The 24,142-nt window shown below is 38.4% G+C and overlaps 1 long non-coding RNA gene across 1 annotated transcript; it reads right to left on the reverse strand.

Moving 5' to 3' along the window:
• Positions 1-1,049: 1,049 nt before the first annotated feature.
• Positions 1,050-24,051, reverse strand: LOC137464684 (uncharacterized). Its single transcript, XR_010994355.1, has 3 exons — positions 23,598-24,051; positions 2,448-2,542; positions 1,050-1,246 (listed from the first exon to the last, which is right to left on the reverse strand). It is a non-coding gene; the product is annotated as an uncharacterized lncRNA (long non-coding RNA).
• Positions 24,052-24,142: the final 91 nt, after the last annotated feature.

Below are 24,142 nucleotides of genomic sequence, written 5' to 3' on the forward strand. Positions count from 1 at the left end.
CTCTTAACTTTCGAGACAAAACACAAGCTGCAGAACCAACCTAGTAAATAGTCTCCCAGAGATGCGTTAAATTTTCTCCTCTAAGTTCCACGCTGTAAAGAGAAATAACTTTCACAGGAAATCTCTGTACTGGAAACAAATGGGAAGCATAGCACCCTAAAGATTAGAGAAGAAGGGTTATCTTTCTGTTAAGCTAGTCATTTGCAGCTTACAGCAGTTTGGAAAGATAAAGCTATGTAAATGTTAAATTTTATTAAGGGAGATAAACCAACTCCATATTTACTAGCATGTATGTTTGATATCAAATCTAGCCAGGCAAAGTAACAAATCCCTTGTCTTTGATGTATTCAGGAGCATATCAGGCCTGTGCAAACCTTTGCTGTCAGTTTTAGCGGGAAAAGAACTCTATACCATAAGACCTATACTCTCACAAAACTTTTCCCGATAAAGAGGAACTGAGCAGAGAGGATAACTGCAGTGACATTATCACTAGAAAGATTGTTACTTTACCACTATGACTCTTTCTTCTCTTCTTTCTTTTTTATTACTAAAAGCCAGTTAATGATGTTTAAAGGATGTGTGTTAATGTTTGCTTTGGAAACAAATGTAATTAACACATAATTCGTGATTTTGCAATTTTGCTTTTGAAATTATGCAGCACAGAATAGTATTTGCAAGTTTCAAAATCTGTACATTTTGATTTTTCTTGAGGAAGGGTTTTATGCATGAAACTTTTGTTAGTCAAAAGGGAAACAACATTGGGCAGCTTCTGAATAATCTTGATAAATTAAGTAGTAATTGCTGATCAATATATATCCAAAATGCAATCAATATCCAAATTTCACATATAACTTCTGTTATAAAGCTTAGTTTTCTTTTTGTTCCAGGCTGGTAAATTTTCTATACTCTTTTGATTTATTATTATGAAAGTATTAAGTTTGCTTTTACAAAGCTCAGAAAGAGAGGCACCAAACCCTCTACCAAGGGATTATATTTCACAGCATTTTACTTTTCCAGTCACATGCTTTTGTGACTTTCAAAATCTCCTAGTTAGGTCTAGTAAGGTCTGAAGAATGAACATATAGCATCTAAAATAATCTGAAATTATTTAGATAATGAAGAATCTGTGGCATTCTATGAACAGAAGAGGATGTCCATGACACTATTTTTATACGACTCCTTCATCCAGCAAAATCCAAGGTCCTGATGGCTTGTGAAAAGCAAGAGAAGTTATGCAGATCCAGACCTAGAGAAAAGAAAAGAAAACATGTAGAGCTGCCTTAGGTATTAGCAGTCTCTACCTCCCTGATGCTCTTTGGACTGTGATCCTCTTGACATGATTTTGATGACAGGAGCTTGGAATCTCTACAAAGCATATCTTTTGGCACTGATCTCTCAGGTTTGCAAAAGGCATATAAAATACTGTGTTCTTGGTTTCCCCAGTGAAGTCACAGGTCTTTCTTGGGGTATTCCAGTATCCTTAAGATATTTACCCATTTCCCCTTTGCTTCAGAATAACAGAACTGAAACCACTATTTGTCCAGGGAATGTGTGAGTCTATTGGTATTTTGTAAAAAAAAAAAAAAAAAAAAACAACAAAAAAACACCAGCATAAAGCATTTTCTCTACCCCAAATTTTTGCTATGAGGTCTTTTCTGATACATATTTGTGAACGTGTGCATGGCCAACAAGCAAATAAATGAGCAGAAAGAGAAAGTAGTGTGAAAATAGGAGAAGTCACTGCAGAAGCACTTGCCACGAGCAGCATAAAGTTAGATGAGAGCTCCTATGAGTGCTGGCTGAAAGAAACAGGGACTTAGGAGCAGTGGGAGAAAATCCAGCTCTTAGAGGCTGATGTACTCAGGAATACAGGCTTACTGGGGTCTTTGCACGTAAACTAGGGTACAACACAAAAAGTCTGACTGTCACTACCTTCTTCTCTGAATATGAATCTTTTACAACAGCCTAAATTTTGTTAGTTGCTCAAATGAAGTGGGGGACCCGAGAGGAAATATTACCTGTAAGGCTCATAAAAAACTACCAGGAATGATAGGATACATGAATCTTAGGAATATATATATATATATATATATATATATATATATATATATATATATATAGTTATATGAAGTATAACCCCTGAACACTGGGGAGATGCTCAGTGTCATGTTTTGCTTTCAACCTGAATGATTGCTACAACAGCCCAAAGAGCTGGCAACTGAACGGGAAACTTAAATACAGGGTGTCCAGTCTTCATCTACAAGTAAGTCCTGTATAAGGTGTTTTGAAGAGATTCCGGGCTTTTGCTCTGTTTCTCTCAAATGATTTAGAAATGGCAGCATATATGACATGAGAAGTAATTTTCACAGGCAATTTCTGTATTGGAAACAATAATTGGAAAGCATGGGGCTGTAGTGGTTAAGGTGCAAAGGTGGAAGATTACTTACAGGACAGTTGACACAGATTTACAAATCCAGTGATTACTGAATTCTGGCATGAAATATTGTTGTGCTTTTGCTACTAAGCTCAGCCAAACAAGACACTGTTAAGACAAGGAGATGAATTTAAAAATTGATGAGCTCCCACTGCTGTTATTTGTTTCTGCAGTCACAAACCAACAGTTTTGAATTGAGATCCCCCTTCTGAAATAATGTGAAAATGCTTAAATAAGAAAACCAAGCAAAAAGAAACAGAGAAGGAGTAAAAGAGGGGCAAGTACACCAAGATGGACTTGTCACCAACTTCTGAATACAAGCCTTTTCGTATCAGAACAAAGAAAATTTATCTTAAAATATTTTTAGCAATAATTAAATGTCCATATTCTGTTACAGAAACTGTGAAGATCTTGATGTACCTCTGGCAATTTCAGTGCAGAAAGAAGGCTAAAAATAATTTGTAAGAATGAACTGAGGTGCGTTGGCCAGCTTTTCCTTTTCCTTTTCCTTTTCCTTTTCCTTTTCCTTTTCCTTTTCCTTTTCCTTTTCCTTTTCCTTTTCCTTTTCCTTTCAGCAATAATCCTACTTTTCATGTCTTCAGCTTGTGATTTTTTAAGAACACATTACCACTGACTTCTTCTGAGTGACATAATTTGATAATGACAGACTTGAGTGTTCAGTATTTAGCGATCCTATATGATTTTAATTGGAGTAAAATAAAGAAATGTATTGCTGATTTTTATAGATGAAGGCTTAGAATAAGATCAGAAGTTTTGAATAATTTCATATTTAGTAACACAGACAGGTGGCAGCTTGAATGTCTGAAAACCACGTGTGGAGATATGCAAAAGACACTCATACATTAAGATTATCAGCAAAATTGTTAAGATGAAAGGTTTACTAAATGAAAGGCTTATGCTGTTTATTTCCTATTAAAAATAGAAGTCTAGAATATATTTTGTAAAAGTCTATCAACTCACATAGAAATGACAATGATAACATGACCTTGAACTTGTAAGGGGATGGAAAACCTTTTCTGAAGTCCTTGATCTGAAAGTCGTGAGCTGTTCAAAGTTCATTTGTTTGAGAGATGATGTATGCAGCAACAGATGGAACCTCCCGAGGAAGCCTGAGTATATTCAAAAGCTTCCGAATGATTCCAGTAAAAGTCCTTGTACAGAAAGTTCCAGCTCACTTCTTGTTTACTTGGTTAGCTGCTGTAGAGGAGTCACATAGGATTTCCCTAACAAATCACATGTTCTCATATTGCAGCGTCCTTGAGCCAAATGCATAGAAAACCTTGGGTAACCTTCTCTTCTTCAATATACACAGGGAGAAAAAAATCTGTTTTCAACATTTTTGGCCCCTGCATTACCTAGACGATGGCCAAATAATGACCTATTCAGCATATTTCCTTCTGCACTCTGAACAGTATCTGTATAATTTTCTGTCAGTTTATCGTTAACAGACTGGAATTTATAAGAGGTCCATACATATAGTAACATACCATGAATGTAGGTTTACAATTTTGAGTATTAGTTCACAGGAAATTACTCTGTTCTAGATGCTGTGAGCAATTTTCCTGTGCCTATTGAGAGACAAAGAGAACTAGGGCTGGAAGAGGCTTTGAAAGAGTTTTTGGAAAATCTGGCTTCCGATATCTGCTTCTTTCTTAGGCACTTCAAAGTCACACATGGCCTCACCCTTGAGTGCTTGGCTTTCATAACTAATTCTCTGAGCACTGAGTGCAAGTGCCTTCAGTCAGTGTTCCTATTGCAAAAGATGCCTAAAGATAGCTAATACAAAACCAGAACAACACATTTTTCTCCAGATTCCTACTAGAATGTGTCAAGTTGAATACTTGTCACAAGAAGGGGAGAGCTGAATTCTGAGTCCTGCTCCAAGGGCTGTGCCCTGAATCCACTCACTATTTAACATAAATAGCCCTTTAAGCAGGACCAGAACCCAGGGTTCCATTAGTCTATGTAAGTGCTACAATTACTGAATTACTGCTGTCTTTTTCCTGCTTGGTGAGACCTGAAGTCTTTCTAGAGAATGACTTGTCTTTCACAGAAGAAGTAAAAACAGGCATTGATTGCCTGTGTCACACACACAGGATACCTGTCTTGTATGTGCAGTTTCCTACCAAATGTGTAGAACACTTTAGGTCACTAGTTTCTTTACAGTCTACACAAAAGAGAGCTGCACTTACACTTCAAAGTACTCATGGCATTGAAAATACAATATGTATTCTGTCTAATCTTAATAAATATATAATTTCCAGTTCACACTGTCTTGCTGACTTATGCAGAAAAATATATATAGGCTTTCCTGTAGTATCTGTGAAAGATTTTCATTCCCCTTTGAAGAGAAGGGATAGCACACTCATGACTCAGGCAAATAGGAGCGACGGTGATAAGAATTTCTACTGATATTTAGGGGCACCAGATTATTCATTGTACTGTTTACTTATTTTCACTGATGTCATCCTCACTTGTGCTCATACCACTTGTAAAACCAAAGCCATTTAAGTGCAATTTATTCTTTTTGGAAGACTGTTGTTACAGATTTCTTTTATTTTATTAATTTAATGCAGAGTAACTCAGAAAATATTTTATATTAATGATGGCTTTCTCACCAGTCTTCTTCCACAGAAGGCATTGACACCACTGATACCATAACAACATTGATATTGATAAAATATATCTTTAAGAACAGCAACCATTCCCTCCAGGATTTCATGTTAATACTAACAGGCTTTGTTTAAATCTTTGTCATGGAAATGCTCCCTTTGAATCCAGTGGGCTTTGGATAAATTCCTTGGACTCTGAGGCCAGAAAACTTTCTTCACTAGCATAGATTCATTAACATGGATAAGTACCTGCAGAGAAGACATGATGTGTTCTCAGTAGGTGACAAAAGTTGCACAAAGAGGAATTTTAGTGATTCAGTGATCATAACAGCCTAAATAACCAGTCTGTGGCCATACTAGGGGTCACGATTGTCTGGTGCAAACTAAGATCTAATTCTTATTAAATAAATAAAATATTTACTCCATCATACTGTATCTTGAAATAAAAGCAGAAGACAAGCCCTAAACTACAAAAAAAAAAAAAAAAAAAAAAAAAAAAAAAAAAAAGTACTGGAAAATATTCCTTCTCTTCAAAGAATACTTTGCAGCCCAGGTTAATAGTTTAGACACTCATTTTCAAGGTGATCTGTGCAAGTTTTCAGTAGTAGACATCCTTCCCACATTTGTACAGCACTGAAGAGTTAATGTCTTCAGTAACCTTTTCATTTTTGCAAAGTATAAACTTTACAAAAACATAGCATTTTGTTTAAATAATGTGTTTAGTTCTTCTAACCAACAGAAATTAAAGGTTTTGGAAATCATGTCAAGGTCACTGTATAGACTGTGCACAAATTTTGTGGTTTCTTTTGTGTCCTCAGTGACTCACCCACAGCTGTTTTTGTATTCTTAAAATATAGATTTAGCTTCAACTTTGGTTCAGCTTTTATAGTAACATTTGATGCTGTCTTCAAATCTGGAAGATATTTGCAAAGTAATTTATCTTCACTCTGTGCCTCTCACTCTTTCCAGAAAGCACTAGTGTATCTTTTATTTCTGTATTCAATTGTAGGTAAAACCTAGCAGAAAGCTAAGTTTAAAAATTATTCTGTAATAAAATCACTTACAGGAGGGAAATACCCTTCTCTTGATTTCCAAGCCCAAAGGTGTCACTTTCTTCAATGATTTCATGAAAGAATATGGAATAAAGAGTTTGGCAATCAATAGTGATCAGCTGCATTTAAGTGGACAAGGACATTTTATACACTCTTGCTTTATATAATTGGAAAGCATCCTTAAGCATGAGCATCCAAAACTTACTCATGCTCTTGAAGTTAAAAAATCACAATTTTTCCCAATTTTGGGCATGTGACATGGTTGCACTGGGAAAACTGCAATGTAACTTCATAACTCATATTGCTACTGAGGTATTATTTGGCACCAGGCATCATGTTTTAAATGCAAGAACCAGGAACATTATTATTCACTACTGTGTATTTCAGGTCAGAAGTAGGTGCATTCTCAAATTCTTAGGAAAAAGCTAAAGTCTCCAGAAAATAAGTGAGAAAGACTTTTCCTTCATAATGGCAATTAAATCTGGCTTAAAATCCACAGGCTGCTTGATAATTCTGGGCAGATAAGCTCCTGCAGCACATAACAAATGAGCAGTGAGCTACATCTAAGTTTTTGTTATTACTTTCAATCCTGTCTATGTGGCCAGCCCAGCAGTACAGTGTGCATGACAAGCACAGCTCACTTTTGCTTCAGAGACACGGGGAGCTGGACATTCCCCTCATATTTTTGACTTGGTGAATACGCTCAAACTTCTGTTTAAGCTGAAGTAGAACCACTTAAAATATAAGGCTCCTCCTTTGTTTATTTTGAGACCTAGATGTGTAAACTCAGGAATGATGTAAATGGTGGTATGGCTTAGGATCTGGGCTGCTCACCACTTGGCAGACCGTAATCGCAATGTTCTCCTCTGTTACACGCCTGTCTCCTATGGCATGTGGGTACGCCTGCGAGGCATAATTCTCTGCTGGTGGTCCATTGCGTTCCCACATACTCGCTGCCTTCCCCCCTTCATGGATTTAGACAACATAATGACTCATGACTCCTCAGTTTGCCTGAAACTCCTTCTGCTTGGGCACGTTTTTTGTGTAGCTGGTCACACGTATTAAGAACCCAGTTTTAACTTAGTGCTTCCACTTTGCTTCCTTTTGTTTGACTAGCGTCAAGCAGCAACGGAAGAGCTTTACCCAGATGCTTCTTGGCCTGCCTTGTGTCATCTTAACCACACACTTTGACCACTGAAGCTATGGGGATTAAATCACTATTCATGTTCTTTGTTGACCCCCCATTATTCCTAATTAATTTTTTTACCCACACATGCTTGAGCAGTATTTTATTTCTGTAGTTATTTCATTTATTTGTCTTTTTAGTAAATCACCAAGGGTCACTTCTATGTAAAACAAGATGAATTAAAATTGTCTGGTATATTCTAAACTCTAGTATTATGATTTAAAAATAAGATAACACATGTTCCTAATACATTTACCTTCTCAGACTGATATTAATTTCCGTATTCCCATTGAAATTCAGATTGTCAATACTCTGAGGTACTTTAACTGCCAATGTTCTGATCTCTACAATTATCAGCTGATAGAAAAGCTTCTCTAAAATTCTCTTATCTGAGTTGGCTTTATCTTCATTTATCTTAAGTTCTATTTTTCTTTCTACTTCCTTGAGGTGTCCAATTATTGTTTGTACCTTATTTTCTTTCTTCTGCAAGCACCAAATTTACTACTGACATCAGAGGGACTAGTGAAGATCACCTAATTTCTGTTCCTCCAGAAAATATTATAGTTGTGCTATGACTCCCAGGACATCTTAAGAAGGCACAACAAAGTCAGTCTTCCTGTGTACTCCCACTCCTATTTTCCAGAAACCACATTTCTATTTAGCTGTTCTCTTCTGTGTAAGGGAAAAGTATTTACAATGTCACAAGAGGGTACAAGTTTTTATGAGTAGGAAGTTTTTATGTCACTTATTACTGTTTATTTCAACACTTTCTAAAAAATGATGGAGAAAAACTATTTACAGACCAACAAAGTCAGTTTCTATAGTCTTTAATCTATCTTATTTCACGATCCCACAAAGTTCTTTCCATCATCTCTCTGGTTACAATTATTTGGTTCTAAAATTCCTCACTCTTCATTTTTTTTTCTTGATGAGAGCTCAAACTGCCTTTTAAATCTTCTATAAACTTATCTTTCTCAAACAGCTCAGTTATCTTTAATACATCTATACTAAGTCACTAAAACCTCCCTCCTTCTATCACTCTGTCCATAACTGCATTCTTGCTATCACATTCACAGCTGATCTTGTCTCCATGTGTTGTAGCTTGCATAAAATACTCCCACATTATGTGCATTTTCCTCTTGCTTCATTTGTTTCACCAAATCCTGAAAACCCTGCATTGTCCTCTAGGTGCTTTTTTGCCTTATCATGCTTACATCACACTTGGAATAGGACCAGCTTGGGGGTTCTATACTCACGGTTACATGCCAGTCTCCAGTTACAGTACCATGAGCTCTTTTAATGCTTCTTTGTCCTTACACCTAGAATTGTCCTGAATTATCTGAATTATTGTCTTTGATCTGTCATGAGATAAAGTTTGTTGTGTTATACCAGGATGTTGTGTTATACCTGTAACTTGTCTACTGATTTTTCTTACCATTTTTGTGCTATCACACTCTTATAACCCTTCTGCTTTGCTGCTTGAGACAAAATATACAATCTGATTACTGGGAATCACTTTGATCAATAAATGGATATGCTTGAACATTTTTATTAAGAACATTTTTGTTCTATTCAGCTGTATCCTTAACTGTGACAAAACCAATTAATAAATATTAGATCCCTTTCTTCCACATCTTACTTTGCTACTTTCATATTGGAGCCATACATCACTATTTGGTACCACACTTCGCAATATTCTTGAAGACTATTATCACAATCAGCCTGACTAAATCTTGTAAGTTTTTAGGGATTTCTTTGCTGGGAGCACATTTTTATATTCCTAATGTTCAGGATGCTCCACTAGCTTGAGGTACTGACAGTTTGCTTGTTTTTTCCTTCAAGGATTATAAAAATGGAGCATATCATTTCAGGGGATTGATAATATATCATTGGTGATATAGAGAGACATAGTCTTATCCCCCTTGACTTTCTTCCTCCTTCTGACTATTGCTGCTAAAATAAACAGTGATGATCCTCCCTAAGAAGCAGAACTACTCTTGGATACCTTTTCCTCCATTTGGTAAAACCATCTGTGAATGATATTTCTCTCTTCATGGCACCACTCATTTTTATTTCAATTAAACCATTGCTTTTCTTGTCTGAGAAAGCCAGCATGGATATAATAAACTTTATTAAAAAGGCTATCATGTGCAGGTAATTTTATATTTTCTGCACTATAGTTTGGAGTACTCCTGCCCTGGGTTACCATGTTGTCTGCATGCCTTGTTAGGATTTGTAGAGCAGAGGAGATTTCTTGCAGCTTAGAATGGAACAGTAAGTCTAAGCTTCAAAGGCACCTAATGAATGAAGGCCACACTTCACAGAATTTGAGTGCTTCTGTCCTTGCTTCCCTTTAAAAATTACAGCCCAAACACAGCACTAAATGCAGCTGTCAGAGATTTTGAGACATCTTACAGAAAATACATTTTCATGCTCTTTCTGTCAGCACTTATTTTGTCAGAAGAAGAGGCATATTGTCTTCTACAGCAGTTGTTATTCCAATACTCCTTTTTCATAATAAAACCAATTGAAACTGTTTAGGCAAAAGGCAGCATGCTTTCATCATCTCATGTCTAGAAGTCTGTGGGAATTCCTGTAAAGCAAAAAATCACTGTGTGGCCTGCTAAGTAAAAAGAGCATGAATGCCTTTCTCTGGATATCTGCCTGTATATCTGTGTCTATCTGTGTCTGTGTATATCTGCAGGGTGGTATGGCCACTGTAGATCTTATTTAACTGCTGAAAGGAAACAATGACTTAGAATTTCTCCTCAGAATGTTTTCATCTCAAATTCCATTGTTTGTATTCCTAGGGCACAGTCACTCCTGCTGTTGAGATGCCAGGATCACAGCTACAATGGAATAGGAAGAGAAGCAATGCAAGGTAAAATCAGGCTGCTTGTAAAGGATTGATTCGGCAAATTATATAAGCATTTTTTAACTCAAGTGGATATTTAGTTTCTTTGTTGAACACAAATGGATGTTAGAATAAAGCATAGCTCTATTCTGAAATGCTCTGTTGAGTCATTATCTCAAAACTAATAGACTCAGTGCAATAGAGAAGACTACAAAGTCTTCTGCTACACAGCACTCTGCAGCCTGAACCAAGTTAAACTCCTAAGCTGCACACGGAGAGCTTCTCTATGTGTTTGTCACCCAGGTGTCAATTGCAGAATTGTGTCAATTGTCAAGTGTTTTCTTGGCTCTGCTTCTTAACTGCCCAGCTGTGAAGAGTTCTGCAAGACTCCTACAGGTAAAAGCAAAGGGAGATGAAGTAAACAGGCTGGCATTGGCAAGAAAGGCATCCAAAGGAACAGCAGCTGTCTCAAAAAACCTTTACCTCAGAGACCAACATTCTGAAGTACCCAGGGAATATGCTCTGCTCACATTCTGTGCTGTAAAAGCTTTCAAATTTTAAAGGAGAGAAACAAGGGAAACTGAGGAAAATTCTGAAATGCTAAGTACTTGGGATGCTTCCTATGCCATTATAATAGGTGCATTTCTAATGGATTCTTATGGTAAATTATTATACAGTAATACAACCACAGGATATACTTGATTGCAAATCTGGCCTCTGTACTTTAAGAATCATTTCTATAGGGAAGCAGATGAGTAGAGGAAAAGAGCAAGACACTGGCATGGAAATTAGGTCTGGCCTCAGCTTTAGATAATTTCACAGTTGTAAACTGTGAGAACTGGTGGTCAGTTCTACTACAATGTTCACCAATGTGAAAGAGTAATTTCTTTTCACCTAGATAAAAGTAACAGGCTTTGGCTGAACACCCAGCATCTTTTGTATGTGGCAAACCAAGAATTGAAGGTTCAGTAGCTCACAGAGACCCAGAAGTACTGGAGCTTAGAGCTGCCTGAGACAAAACAATAAGAGTATCTATATTGACAGCACAGGTCACAGCCTCCCTCTCCCTCACAACTGGCACCATTTAGTGGGATGTGTTTCCTATCACATGATGGGGGAGCCTGTGTGTATACACCTCCAATTTCTGTGAATCAGCATCTCACCTGGATCAAATTGTGTCAAAATAGGTTGTTCTCTTTAAAAAAAGTCTCAATTAATAAATTAATAGCCTGTTAATTAAAATACTCAGCCTGTGACCTGTGATCGCATCTGGTTCAAATTTGAAAGCAGATCTTTCCGATGACAAATGGGGCAATTGTCTTCTATTTCCCCTGTAGAAGTTATCTCACTCAATACAAACTTTTGAAATAGTCTTTAGGCAAGAAAAAGAGAACTGCTGCTGTGTCTTGGTGCTGAGGACACAATTCTGGAATGCTGTGATTCCTACCCCTCCTCCCAGCAGGTACTTCAGTATTTTATGAGGAGCAGAAAAACTTAAGCAGTCTAAAACGTCTAATTCAGAGGGCAGTGACTGGCGACCTTAGCTGGGGGTTGGCAGGACCCAATTTTAAATCTTTCTTCTTTAAATGATTTGGAGTAAGGATGTAAAGCCAATTCTTCCATTTAGAGAGACTTCCTCTTGCTATCTGATTTTTGAGTGAAGGTCAAAAGAGAGGCCTAATGCCTGATGTTGGAAATTTCAGAAACGTTAAAGGAAGGAAGTCAAACGTAGTGATTTTAAGCAGATAAATAGTTACATAGCAACTGATTTTAGAAGCTCCTAGTGGTAACATGGTACTGAAATCTGGGCCCTAAAATAAAGGAACTTTATTGTTCCTGTAACTTTAGGTTCTGTAACTTCAGAGGTTGTGCTGAAACCTTTTTCTTTCCCCTCCAGAGTGAGATTCTCCATTGTCACTATCAGATAATCATTCCTACCTAGAAAATCATTCCTACTTGAAAACTTTCCTGGTGGAGATCCTTATCAAAGCCTCAATGTGCTCCTTAATGCAATAATATGATCAGCAATGCCTAGTGCCTAGTGTGGCAGCTCTGGGCTGGCAGTCTGAGATACTGGATGCTGAAAGTTGATGGGATCATGGCTTTTTGTGACTATGCTGGAAGTGTTTCCTCAGGTACAGTAGATAACTAAGTAAGCTATATGTAGTGCTTAAGCTGTAAATAATCTTCTTACATACATCTTGGTCCAAAGGATAGAATGTAAGGTTTTTCAGTGGAACTGTTCTTGTTCCATTCCCAGAAAACTCATCTGCTTTTTTGAGCCAACAATGTGATATTACTTTCCTCTTCAAATCTTGCCCCATTTAGTGTAGAAATTCTATGACTGCTAATAATGAAGAATTTCAATACAATTAACTCTAATCTAGCTTTTGGAACTGTATAAAAGTAATTACTAGGAAACTGTGAGCCTTCTTTTCCTCCAAAACCTTGTATAGTGCTAAATAGTGTGTACTGCAGTACTTTTGAAAGTCCACAGTTCAGAATGGGATTATTTGATTAAAACAAACTCAGGAAATGGATTTATTCACTGTCTAGGTTATATAAATAAGGATAAAGTCTTCATTTTCCTTAGGACAATTCACAAGCACTAAATAAGTAAAACAAAACTTACTAAGCCTATCTATGAAAATCTTTATCAAGTCAAGCATGCTATTGTTAACTACATTCAGCACTTATAAAGGTAAACAGGTAGATGTGGTTATGGTTCTCATCTTGCCTTACAACTGCTATCTAGATTTATATTTACTGTGGGCATGCTTCTAATGCCTGTATTCATATCAACAATATTTACATGCTTTTAGTAACCATGTTAAGAGCTTCTAGTCACCAAAAATATACTTGTGATTCCCTATGCTTTAGAAATAACCTGAATTAAGTGAACCTACCTTAATAAACACCTAAGTATTCAAGTACCAATGAGTAGACATTTACAGCTTTTAGTTTTCTTTACTGCATTGCCCATGAAGAGGAGTGCAAGAAGACTCCTTGTAAGGGAGACCACTTTTTAAAGGCATAAAAGATAATGTAAACCCAAAATGTCATTTGAGAAGCTTTAATTGTATCAGAATAATGCAATTACGTGAACTGAACATAAGGAGAGCTACAGCTAATGTTTGTGTGATGCTTGGCTCAAAGAAAATATTTACCGAAAGAGATAGGGCAGGGTGCTGAATTTGATGAGTCTGGAATTAAGGACAGTAAACAGGATAAGCATTCACTCTGAACAATCACGCTTTATAGAGAATATTTCTGAAATAACTAAAGGAAAAGAGGAATAGGAAAACAGGGGAGCTCTGCCAGTCTCCTTTGTAGGAATAAACAGGATTAGGTATAATGATATTATCAAGTAATTCTGTGTGGCAACACCCACATAAATCAACAGACAAGGGGGAGGGAGATGGACTCTGCAGTAACTGTTAATAGCAGCAATGTACCAGCCATAAGAATAAGGCTCCCCACTCCCTTGCCCCCTCCTCCAATGTGGAGGACTATAATTAAACCTGTAACCAAGTTCCAGTTTTAATTATAGGTTTAGTTTAGTATATACATTTTCAGTTACAATTTTAGTTGTAGGACTATAATTAAAACTATAAGCAAACATGGCATCTGATAGCAAGAGTTTTTCTGTCCAGCAGTCAGTGTGTTCAAGCAAGACAATAAGACAAAAAGTGTTCCCTCCCATGCTGACCTTTTCCATGTCACTGCTCATTTTCTCCTTAATTCTCTGGAAGCATCATTAAAGATATACAAGCCACCAAAACCAGGGTAAATGTGGTTTCTGTCTGTTGCCACAGAAGCAGCTCCATAATTAGGAGAGTATAACCCATCCTGGTAGAATATCCTGTTTTTTGGTGACTTTCTACCTGTATCAGAATCAAGGATAACCTCTGGAGGAATATAACCCCACTGTCATTCCTGTTACCAAACTCTTATCTGATCTCTGTTTTTCCTTTTCCTGTGCTCTCACTGGTGGACTCATCAAATTTCCTGTGCTATTTAAAGAACTTCTTGGGCTAGTGCATTATTTTAAGCCTGCCTCTGTATGCTTTAAAATACCAACAGGAAGCATTTACCCTACACAAATCATAGTTACTGTACAATACTCAGAGAGACCAATTTGGCACATTTCATATATATACAGGATAAGGTATGAAACCAGAGGATTCTGGACCACATAACATTTTCATTTTCTGCCCACTCTTCAAATATACCTTCCATATTAGGGAACCCTACCATGACTGCTTGGGAAGGTCTCTGAATACAACTTGGGAAGTGGCATGTGTGTCATGCTGAAAAAGTTGCACTGTAGCAGAGGCTGTAGTTATGACTAAGGAGAATGAGAACTGTGACTTCTGATAGCAACTGACAGTGAAAGGAGAACTGTGCTGAGCCAGGATCTTTTGGGTCCACCACTTGCAGAGTTATTTCACCCACATGAATCTGAGATCTTTTACTATGTGTGTTCTGCTTCACTTTAGTTAGAAAACTACTCATAACAGGGCCCCCAAAATTATTTATCCCTAGGTCATTTTCACAATCTCTTTTCTCCTATTGAATGTCAACTTATTTGAAAGTTTGATGAAAGCTACTTTTTCCTATCAAGTAGGGAAAATGATGGCTTATTATTTATCTGATGAATTTGAATGGAAAGGTTCTAAGGTTCCTTGCAAAAGCCAGCAAGACTCCTTACTGCTATGTGTCGTGGATCACAGGCTGCCACTTTTGAGAAAGAGGAGTAACCTGCATGTATAGGATTTCTTTCAAGTGTGACTGTAGGAGGATATAGGCCAGGTGTTTAACAAACACGGGTAGTATGAACACATCACATATGAAAGCAAATATATTTAATACTTACTCGTTGTAGTGAAATTAGCCTTTTTTTTTTTTTATTTTTTGGGTCTATGATATTTAAAATGAAAAGCAAATAATAGGTCAGCTAAACCCAAACCAGGTTGTTGGCAGCTGGGTTCCAGAGATGGAAAGATGCCAAGGAAAGCTGATTCCTGAGTGTAAAAACAAGTATCGGGAACAATGAAACAATTTTTCTCAGCTATTCCTCTTGCGTAGGAGGCATGTAGCTTTATAGATCCAAAATCCTCCTGCAAATGTTAGTGCTGTCATGTGTGTTAATTCCTCAACAGCTTGCAAAAACAGTGACATCCAAAGATAAGCTGCAAGCAATCTCTTTCCCACTAACAGCCTCTTGCATATGCAAGGGAAACTTTCTTGCCTTGAGCTTTGACAACCACGAATCCACAGATGCTCTCCAGGCTAACATATATAGAATATCATAATGGCTGAGGTTGGAAATGACCTCGATAGGTCATCTTGTCCAACTCCCCTGCTCAAGCAGATCACCGGTTGCCTAGGACCATGTAGAGTTACATGGAACATGAAGACTATTAGGGTCTCTGAGGCTAGAAACTCTACCCCCTCTCCAGGGAACCTGTTTCTGTGCTCAGTGAACCTTACAGTAAAAAAGGAAAGTGTATCCTGCTGTCCAGAGGGAGCCTCCTATTCTTCAGTTTGTGCTGATATCCTCTCAGCCTGTTACAGAACACCTCTGGAAAGAGCCTGGCTCCATCTTGTTTACAGATTCCCTTCAGGTTTTATACATGTTGATGTGATCCCTCCATGAGCCTTCCCTTCTCTGTGCTGAACATTCCCAGTTCTATCACCCTGTCCTAATAGGGACAATGATCTAATACATTAATTACCTTAGTGGTCATTCTCTGGACTCTCCAGTACTTTTGCACAAGGCTTTTTATTTTCAGCAACAGCAAAGAGCACCCTATAGGGTCATTAAAATTCTGTTTGCCATCACAGACCCGCTGAAAGAGGTAGGGTTTGTAGAATTCCCTCTTAGTTATAGTGGAAGGAAGGGTTAAAGTGTCTTCCAGTTCCTGATGCAGTGGTCTACTCTCCAGCACTGCAGACAGTAGTGCTCTCCACATGCAGGACCTTCCTGTCATGAAGGACCTTCTGGTGTTTTTCAATACCACCCAGAATAATCTGCATAACCTTACCAGACACTTAAGTGAGACTGAGAGGCCTGTAGTTTCCTGGGTCATCCTTCTTGCCCTTTCAAAAGCTGATTCTCTTGCCTTCCTTTCTGTTTAGGATTAATCTCTTCCTGCCTCCTAGCAACCACTTGCCATTATAAATCCAGCCAAGACAGCCTGTAAACATCCGCTGTGTAAGTACCTAATGCAAGTGGAGTTAATGAACTGTTTATAAGTACTGTTCCCTCTAGCTAGCACAGCCTAAGATCTGCACCACACATGCCTCTGTCAGCACTCTCAGGTATGAGATCTTGAGATTATCAGCAAACACAGCAACTGATAACTCGTGCTTGAGTAACTAGGGAAAAAATGCTCTTCCCTTGACATAACAAATCCAGATGGACTTGCTGAGGACCCTATGAATGCTTTACAGGGCTGCTAAGGTGCTAGCAGAAATATATTAATCCGTGTAACCAGAGTACCTGCATTTTATACTTACTTATTCTAGGATCCTTCTATCATCAAGGGACATATAGAGAGCAATTTAAATCCAAATCTGAGTTGGTCTTTGGTGCTGTCCCTTTCTCCACTAATTCCATTATGAGTTGAAACAGCTGGCCTTCTTACTAGGACATCTCAGCATCTGAAGCTAGGTAGGATGAACCTGGGTGTATCTCAGGAATCCCTTTTTTTCCACCTGTATCATTATCTCTGTGTATGAATAAGCAAAGGGTGTATAACCAGGTTGGTGTCATCTGACATTTTCTCTGCATAATTTGAGGACCTGAACTGCCCTGAGCATCTCCAAGATGAACCTTTATAGAATCATTGAACCACAGAATAGTTTGGGTTGGAAAGAACCTTAAAGATCACATGCTTCCAAGCCAAATAATCACTGAACCACAGATTAGTTTGGGTTGGAAAGGATATTAAAGATCATATAGTTCCAATGGTTGCCTTGGGCAACCATTATGTCATGTAAAACTGTGATCAATGTAGATGTTACTGAAACGTGAACATTTACATTACACAGTTTATTTAGCTCCTCCTGGGGGTGCCCTCTAACATTCTAGACAGCTGTGTTTGCAGGAGGCAGATAGCTACTCTCCTTATTTTACTGATAAAGTCAAATAATTTACCTTGTAACAACTGTCTGCTAAATCAGTTCTTCACACTCTTTCTAGTAACAGAAACTTTAGCAAAAATATTGGTTTAAGAGATTCCTGCCTCTTGTCCCATGGCATGGTCCATAGTTCTTTTGATTGTGCTAACACTACTGTCTGTGCAATCACATTTTAATGTAGATCAAGGAACAATTAATTTTAAAAAGAACCCTTCAAAACCTGAAGAGCTCTTACACTTAGGATTGTATTTAAGAAAGCATATGCCACCGTAATAAATAATGAAGTTGTTGCGTGGAAAAATCTGTTATAATTTTCAGTTGGATTCAGATCAGGTTTACTCATTGGCTTTGGCAAGTAACACACAGGTCATGCAGAGAGCACTGTAAGTAACGTATAATACAGTAAATTGCATGTCGAATACTCCAGAGAGCTCAGACAGGAAAGGCGGGATTCATCTCACTTCATGTTACACCTCTGCAACAAGAATCTCTGCTCATTTACAGATAATGGCGAGAAACAGCCTTTTAAAAAGGTGATTAATTTCAGATGATAAGATGAATTGTGCTCTGCTAAGTGCCTGTTTCTCACCACTGGTTGTAAGGAAGTGTGCAGTCACTAGCTCAGTTGTGGACATCTGTGTTATCGACAGCTATGAATTCCTCCCTGCCTTTCCTGGCAAAGACATGTCACACTCTTGTGTGCGTGTGCACAGGCACACACACACATGCCTACACACATACACACACAATTAATTCCAAGATAAAATCCAGGTGTGTATGTGTTAGTTACCATGTATAAGCCCTTTCCCCTCTGATTTGCTGCCACTTGTCTCCATAAAATGACCATGATACGTGTTACAAATTATGTGGGTTCGTCGAAGCTGAGAAGAAAGGCAACAGATCAGGCTTCCTTATCTTGTCCAAGTCCTGCAACTTCACACCTGCTCACAAATAGCAGCTCTCAACTGCCAGCAACAGCTCTCTCCTTGCACTCAGTCAACTGGGACTGGCTAAGCACAAAATCAAAGCAGCAACAAGTATTTGAATTAGCATAAAAGACAGACAGTCCTTGGATGTCCATAGTGCAATAGGGAGTTTAAGCACTCCTCCTTGTTAGCTCTATTAAATGATGTAAAGATGTACAAACTCCAAATGTCCAGTGTTCTCTCTTTAGCTAAGAGGAAATTTTAAGTTAAAGAAGTTAGCTAATAACCATGTGGTGAGTCAGAGGTTGTTTGCTATGGGTACTCTTTGCTGTGTATTCTCCTTGCACAAATGCTCATATCTCCTTCACTATGCACTAGTAGTTGGTAGTGAACTTTCTTTCTTATGCCTTGGGAGTTAATACACTCATTTCAGTCATCTAAACAGATGGAGGCTCTAGGACTGAGCCACCCTTGATACCTAGAGGTATCTCTTCAATTTGCATTATTCAGTCTGAACTTCACGGTAGCTCCTCTCTCAGCCTGGAGGCACTAAGTGTGTTGGACCTGCAAGAGTGAATGACATGAGAAAAACTTGCAGAACAGTTTCATAAGCAGAAGTGAAGACTGTTCTCAGGTTCTCCAGTATGCGGAGATTTCTGGGCCCACCTAGCTTCTTCCTACATGGATTCAAAAATACAAGAGATGAAATAAAATTTTGACCTCCTTCCTGCTTATTTTCTGTTTGGCCTAAACCCAAGTTCTGAGGAACACAATATACTGCTTGTCAGAATGCTTTCCTGCCAGAGTAATTTGCAAACTCAAATTATGCATCACAACACCCTTGCATGGTAGAAAGGAAAGTAAAAATCTGGCAAAAACCCACCACTTGTTGCAGCAATTTCATGTGGGTCAGAGCTTACCTTTGGTCTAGGTATTTCAAATGATGGGTCAAAGCAACACTGAGGCAGAGGATAGGATCTCCTTACTCCCATCAGTGTAAATGAGAATGGAGGATACTCAATACTTATGCAATCCTTAACTTTGATTGTGTCACCTCTCAGTCTCAAAAAACCAAACTCTTAAAGTATTTAAAGCAGTAGAATAGTGACTTGTAAGGTCTCAAAAGCACCTACATCTCCATCTCCCATCTAAAATGCCAGAGGTTCAACCTGACTTTAGATACTTACAAACTCCTTTAACATGGCCTAAATATGGCACATGCAATAGAAATCCCAGAGGCTGTGATTCTTCATGTCCTGAACAAACACCCTGCCTCCAGAACTGGTTCCTATCCCTTCAACAGTATCCCATTGTCTCCCTGCAATGTCTGCAGACACTGTGGCACCATTTGGGCAATCTCTAGTGGTCGTCTTCTCTGCCAGTTCAGTGTTTGTAATTTTTATTTCTTCCTGGTTTTGAAATGGCTTATCTGGCATGATGTTATTACAATGTTATTATTTGCTGGCCCAATGAAGTATGATTAAAGAAAAGAATATAAACAGGCTTTGGAAAAGATGTAATTTAAATTCTTGCTGATAAATTTAATTCCTCTGTAGACTACCACTGAGTTTAGAATTAGAGGTGGGCCTCAGTAAGTCTTAACATCTGGACCCACAGCCACAGGACAAATTCACAATAGTTCCTTTAATAGTCTTTACAACAGAATAAACTACTCTCTTATTTAACCCTAAACTTCCCAGAAATTGGTACATTCAGATGTCACAAAGAACTGTGAAGTATCAAGCAAGAGTCCAGAGTCCTACTGCTCTGCAGTTATTACTGAATTTATCTCCTGAGAGGACCCTGAGTGATGATACTGTCCAGAGTACATCAGAGGAACAGTCAGAAATTGCCCACTGGTAAAAATGAAGTGTAAAACATCTTTTCTTCTACTATCACTACCTCACCTGAAACTCAACTCTGTCTTTCAGTGAATGTTTGAACCAGAAGGAAGAACTTCAAGCTCACTAAGTACAGTCTTCTTGGAACTACCAGATTTACTCATGAATTATTCTCAGCTGCCCTTCCTGGGAGGAGCAGGATGAAAGAACCTATAAGCTTTTTGTAATTGATTTGTGATGGGTCAGGTTCACAGAGCATAAAATAAAATAAAGAGCCTTCTATTAGGCTGAAGTAAACCAGTCACTAGTGCAAGGAAAAGCAAACAAAGAGCTTCCCTTAGCTCAAACACTGCAGTATTCTCAGCCTGTGAACACTGACTGACTTACTGTTACGCACATATAGCCAAGCTCTGGCCTTCCCCACGTTTGCCTTTTCAATAGCCACATCCTGGCTAGTCTGCAATGCACAAACCCAGCACGGCCACCCAGGCTGGGAGTGTGAGAATGGCAGATGCTGGAGGGAGAACAGCAGCTGTGGGCAGCATGGAAATGTACCCTCTTCAAATGTCATAAAATGCTGGATAAAAGATGCAGACATGGAAAGAGCTGGAATCCTCCAGGTCGAGGGCATTCTCCTCTCCCCACCAGCTTGGCTGGGAGCCACATTCCTACATTCCTGGCTCTGCCACAGAACAAGCCAGTGTTGTAGAGGCAAAGGCCAAATGCTTTGTTGTGGGTAATGTATGTCAGGAAAGCTCAAACAAAAAGCCAAAGTTTTACAGTTCTTCTGCTGGCCATATCCTGTGACCTGAATTTCACAAATGATTACTAAATTAAATTATTCTGTAGCCTCTTTTGATACAACCCATTGAATTTAAAACTGTTTCTCTTATACTGGGAAGAATTTCCTTGGATTAGAATTGTATTCTAATCCTTCCTTATTGAAATGTTTATGAATTGACTTAAAAATGCCACAACACTGGAGCATCAATGATTCTCTGATGGGATTACTAAAGACCCTTTTACCTTGCAAGCTAAACTCTGAGATTCATCATTGCTTCACACAAAATATGACAAGAGATTCACACTTTCACCAGCAGTTTATATGCCACTAAAGCCTGTTTCTTTTATGTGCCGAAACAGCAGAACAGATAAGAAGTAGGAACAGACACAGTGTTCTGGTATTTACTATATTTTATCCAACCATGCCTTAGGTAAATTACTCATCTACTTGTTTTCCAAGGGGTGAGAGATATGGGAGTTTGATATTTGGGCATGGTATTTTCATTGTATGTGATGGCTAAGAAACATAGGCAAGGGAAAAACTGGGAGGCTGGATGCATTCTTCACTATATTCTCTCATAAAGTCCTTTTCTTCTTCTTTTATAAACCCTAGGGAATAGAATAGTGCCAGTACTGCCACTACCGTATAGGATCTTCCCTGGCTAGGTGTGTAGGGGGAGAGAAGAGATACATCAGACTGTCAAAATGAAACTTCATGGTTACAACACAGAGACCCTGGAACCCTGAATATTTTATAACTTAAACTTTTACTGAACTTTTGCTTTAGGTATAGTGACCTTAATGGTTGCAGTCCAGGGAACAACTAGGTTTTCTTCACACCAGTAAACAGATCCAGGAAACTTGCGTGATTCTTGGTCAACCACCTTCACTGTTGAACTGTTCAAGCAGTGGGACAGTTGGGCATGGCTTCGGCTGAGGCCAAGTAGGGGTCTCCCAGACAATTCCCAGGTACGCTTTCAGGAATCAGTCACAGCTAGTGGTCTGTATACAGCCAACCCATCTTAGAGGGCAAAATTGCTTAAATACATAAACACAGCTACTCTGCACCAGTTAAACTCAGTGCCAAAAATGCTTTTTTTTTTCCTATTATGGGAAATTGCTAGTCTACATTTACCATGAAAAACCCGGCCTTGTCATGCTGAACACAATTGACAGAAATTGAATATTAGAAGATTTAGCTTTTTTCCTTCCTCCCATTCCTTCTGCTCTCTCTCTCCCTGCAAAATCTGTTTATACATTCATGCAGTGGTCTGAAATATGTTAAAATCTGTGAGTTTTTTGGGTCCTGATGAGAAAAAGGAGGTAGGTTTAGGTCTAGGGGGCTGGGGGTGGGAGAGAATGAGAATTGTTGATCATGGGAATTCTGAGAGAGCAGGAGGGACAAACAGCAATGATCAGAATGGATGTTTTTGTGTGTAAGCACTACAACTGCAGTTTCTTTTTAGAAAGATATCCACTACAGGCTCATTCACTGTGACCTGAGCCAGAGAATTGCACATCTCTTTAATAATTATTTTTTCCCCTGAAGTGAACAATACAGGACAATTTCAAACTTTTTTTTTCCCAACCAGTTTCCCTTCAATTTTTTAGTCTGAGGTGACTGGATCAAAACTTTTGAAGAAAGTTTGTTTTCTGAAACACGATCTGAACCAAAGGCCATTCAAAATAATTTTCTTCATGGAAACTGTTCTATTTTTGTTAAATTTGATAAGAGCTTGTTTTTACAAAATAAGACATGGATGCCAAATTGAAGTTGGCAATATAATTTAAAGAAGTGTCACTCTGGATATAAACAGGAAATGTTTAGAGTGCTGATCCAATGATTAATGAATGTTTCCACATCTATGTAGCAGCCAATTTTCCCTTTCCTTGGAGATTACTCCATTACATAAGCTACAGAAGGGCCAGAACTTTGGTTCCATGTATTGAAGTATACAAAAAATACTTCTGTACAAATGCTGGCATGGTTTTCTCCCTTTGAAATCAATTACAGGCATCTCCACTGACTCCAGTGGGAATGAGAAGCAAGCCAATGTCTGAAAGCTTCTTTGCTCACACCTCTTTTTCAGGGCCAAAGCAGTTTTCTTCTGCAGGATTTTTCAGCCTTCATCCAGTTCATTCATAGACACCACTCCTTAAAAGTCTGACTATAGTTTAGTGAGAAACCCCTCACTTTCCTCCCTGTTAAACATGCTAATATTTTTTCCTGATTGGAGGGAAAAAAAATGAATTTGACTGTGTAGTTTTGAGCCCTATTGTATGGCTCCAGCCAGACACCCACAGTAGTCTTTTTAGGCTGGCCTTAATCGAAATACACATTAAAAGGGAGCCTAACAACAGAGCTGTCTCGTTGCCCAAAGAGTACCAATTTAGGATAACAATAGAAAGGGCAGAACTTGTTAACTAGTACATGCTATCCCCAGACCAACAAACCAGTGAAAAGAGAAAAATAAAGGAGGATGTATTTTAGTAATCTTTGCTATTCTTTTTGTAAGGACACAGAAACCTCAGGCACCCAAGGGAGCCCAAGACCTTCAGGACAGCTGCTTAAGTTGGCACTTTAAGTTGCAAGCCAAGCATATCAGCATTCATTTGGTGTTATTTCTGAGAAGCAGAAACTTCACTGACCAGAGCCTTTGTAGGCAAACTGAAAATAAATATCAGGTGAAATAAGAACAACATGCTAGTGTTTTTCTAGTGAACTCATAGACAAGTTGAGACTTACCCTTGAGAGCCAGCCAGGTGCTCCTAAGTTTCTGCAAGGTGTCAAGAGAGCTCTGCTTACGCTGGAAGCAGTAGGAGGGAGAAAAATCTTCACAGAAGACAGGATTGCAAGTCAGCATTTGGTTTCCTTTTGTCTATTCTTTTTGGAGATGCTTTTCTTCAGTTTTTTCAAGCCCAAGACTGCCTTATTTCTGCTTTTGCCATATCCTGGATATCCAGGCTCTCCAGTAGCCCTTGTGTGAGGAGGAGAAATCTCTATAAAAATATCACCTACAACACAAAAACTGTCTGAGGTAATAACTTGGCAGAAAAACTCTCTTATGTAAGAGGAGTTGCCCCAACCTAAAATGTTTCTACCACATAGCTTTCAGGAATGAAGAGTGTTTAAAGTTAATAACTCACTGTGTAATCTTTAACTTGCAAAAACGTGATTGTTCGTAGCAGAAATGGGTTGCCTTAGGAGGAAAGAAAAAAAGAAAAATGTCATGCTTAACCTTCTTTATTAATGCTAGGTAGGAAGGAAAAGCTGTATGTAATATATG

This window comes from Anomalospiza imberbis, chromosome Z, assembly GCF_031753505.1.
Source record: "Anomalospiza imberbis isolate Cuckoo-Finch-1a 21T00152 chromosome Z, ASM3175350v1, whole genome shotgun sequence".
Lineage (NCBI taxonomy): Eukaryota > Metazoa > Chordata > Aves > Passeriformes > Viduidae > Anomalospiza > Anomalospiza imberbis.